Below are 3,039 nucleotides of genomic sequence, written 5' to 3'. Positions count from 1 at the left end.
AGCCTGAAAAATGAAGATGATTTAAATAAACGCAGCTATTAATTTCTTCTAGCTATATAACATTTTCAGATACACGAAATGTGGCCAGGGGAATGCTTCTGTAACTTCTGTGTTGTCAAAGATGCCAACTGAAGACTCCTATTACATGTATTTAAAATTGTGGAGAGTTATTTACAGACACTGTCAATTTTAATCTGCACATAGAAATTCTTAATTGTCCCTACCCTCTTTGTTTCAGCTTGTTTTTCAGGCTTTCTAATGCATTCACCTTGCTTCCTCCTCTTCTCTCTCTTCCCTCTCTGTGCTCCTTAAAAACATCCACTAGGCTGGCAATTAGGGGCTGAACACAGATGCATCCTTTAATTTAATTTCACATTCCATCATTTGAAACATGACCGAGTGTGTCTGCTTATGGCCTTCAGAGTGCTGGGAAATCAATATGTTAATTTACCTCCATCTTTCCAAATCATCTTTGCGAGAGAGCAAGCGCCTGTGAAATGAGATGATTGCACTGGGGAGGGGGTGATTCTGTGTAAGAGACATAGCCCCAAGTACCTGTATTCTTACAGTCCCACTCTTTGTTAATGAGCTATATTCTAAAGTAGATTAGTAAATTGACTGTTTGGAACTTTGAATACTTTGTTTTCCACTGAAAACTTGTTTATGGTCATTAGGATTCTAAGCCAGCCCTTAAAGCCCCATGGACTGCCAGTGTATCTAAAGCACTCTCCAAACAGTACTTTGAGGCTGCAATGGGGCAAGTGTATCTCCAGTCCCACTCTATCTTACTGGAATGGTATTTCCATTAGTGTAGCCAATAGTTGCATTTCTTCTTATCATCCAGGTCATATTGTTGACTCATAGTTAGCTTGTGATAAAATGAAATGTCCAAAGTTTTTTCTACATTAAAGGCTCCAAAGTTAGGGCTACACCTCCTCACTTTCTTAGGCTTGTGCAGGGAAAATGTTTTACATTATTAATATAAGTGTGTCCCTGTTACGTTCTATTCTTTTGGATTTTGTCATAGTGTTCATGCAAGTTGAGTGCTTTATTAATTTTTAGTCACCATTCAACACATTAGCTTTAATTCAATTGTGTCGTATTCATATTGGGTTGAATTTATTTGTCTTTATATAAACTGTAGATAGAACTATTGGGCATGGCAATTTTCAGAGCTTCAGTTTTCAGACCATTTTCATAGGAAAACGTGATCTCAGTTGAGCCTCCCTCAGACCTTGGGAGGTGGAGTGAGCCTGTTAATGATCTTAATGAATTCCATTTCTATGGATGGAAAATTAGAGGCAGTAAGATCGTTTCCTAGCCACACACTGAGTATACAGTGGCCTCAAAGGCCACTTTTCAAGTGTTTGGTTTGTCCTTTTTCTACTACATGTCAATATCTCACTGAATTTATTCTCAAATATACTGTTCCCCATTTTCAAACTTTGAGGCATGGTTTTTAATCCCATCTTCTAGCACCATTCAGGTTTACCATGACTGCAGAGACTAACCACAGCAGTTCTTGGATCTTCATCATTTGGATCTTTTGATATAATCCACTGGATCTGAAGTCTTTAGTCCAGTTAAATTAAAGCACTAAGAGCCTCCTCGTAGTACATTTTTGCCTATTATGCTTTCTTTCATAAAGATGTGCAAAAAATAAAAAAAAGTTCTGTTTGATTTTGATATTTTCCTAACATTACAGCAGTTAACCCCTCCCCCCCATCCCGGCAAAACAAAAGCTGTGATTTGGTCCTTTTTTTTGTTCTTGCCAATATCCGACATAACATCGTTAACCTCAACTTCCAAAGTTTCCACTGATCTGGAGGTAAATGTGGACTGCAGTAACTACTAAGATGTCATTTCTCAGCTCTGCCTCCCTTCACCCATTCCATTGTATGTCCCTGCTAAACACCACTGACAGAATTGCAGAATTCTTTCTCCTCTTGAATTTCCTTAACTGACAAGCTTGTTTCGGGCATCCTTTGTCCACTTGGTGTAGGAAGTTTCATTTTCCCACCCTGCCACATTTGGGGGAGGGTTTCCTCTCTTACATCTTGCCACTCTTGATGCTCTGAGGCATGGTTAACAGCTTGTGCTCAGGCCTAATTTGGGTCTCCAGTGGGTTTCAAGAATCAATCTAAATGAGGAAAGCTGTTTTCCTCCCATTTGTGCTATAGTTTGTCACAAGGGCCTTAGAGCTGGCCTGCTTTGTGCTTGCCAAATCCTAAGGGGCTTTAAAGAAGGAATGCTTTCCCATCTCCAATCCCCCGAGCTCTCAGGTGCTCCGCTAACCTGATGCTTTTATCTTTTCAGATCAAGCCTTTGGGTGATATAGCAGGCTTTTCCGTTAGCACCTGTCATTTTCTTGGTGGTTTCTCACCCCTCTGTTAAAGACATACCCCATTAACCCTTCAAACTGCCCAGATATGGCTGAAGCTTGGCACCAACAAGATTGATGTTCTCAATCTTAGACCCCACCAATACCATGGATTGCTTTCAGCAATTTTCCAAAGGATCTTGTTTATTTAGGGTTTTAGCTCCATCCACTGTCCTTTGGGATCACATTTTACTATTTTTTGATTATATGCCAATTCTTCTGTGTTTTATAATTTCCCATTTAAAATCTAAACCCACCCAGGAGTCCCCTGTTTAATTGCTCCCTATCGAAAGTCAGATGAGGATGGGATGGAGAGCTCTAGCTCTGGACATCACAGGACCAGTCTTACATTCTGACACTGCCATCTATGAGCACATGACCTTGAATGACTAATTCAAAATTACTAAGCCTCAGTTCCCTAAACTATAAAATGGGGATGCTATCTTACCTATCTAATGGGGCTGTTAGAGGACCAAATGAGATAACCATGTAAGATACCTGCACAACATCTAGAATACAGGTTCCCCATAAGTCTTGGCTATTTGGTTATCACCATATTGATTATAGTTTTCCTGTTGCCATTTGATCATTTTTATGAACCATTTGTATGTGCAGATCCTGTTTTAATAAGTTGAAGGCTTTTATATAAACCGTGGCAC

The sequence above is a fragment of the Cebus imitator genome, unplaced genomic scaffold (assembly GCF_001604975.1).
Source record: "Cebus imitator isolate Cc_AM_T3 unplaced genomic scaffold, Cebus_imitator-1.0 Scaffold833, whole genome shotgun sequence".
NCBI classification, from domain to species: Eukaryota; Metazoa; Chordata; class Mammalia; order Primates; family Cebidae; genus Cebus; species Cebus imitator.
The sequence above is the reverse complement of the archived record's forward strand: the minus strand, read 5'-3'. Positions refer to the sequence as shown.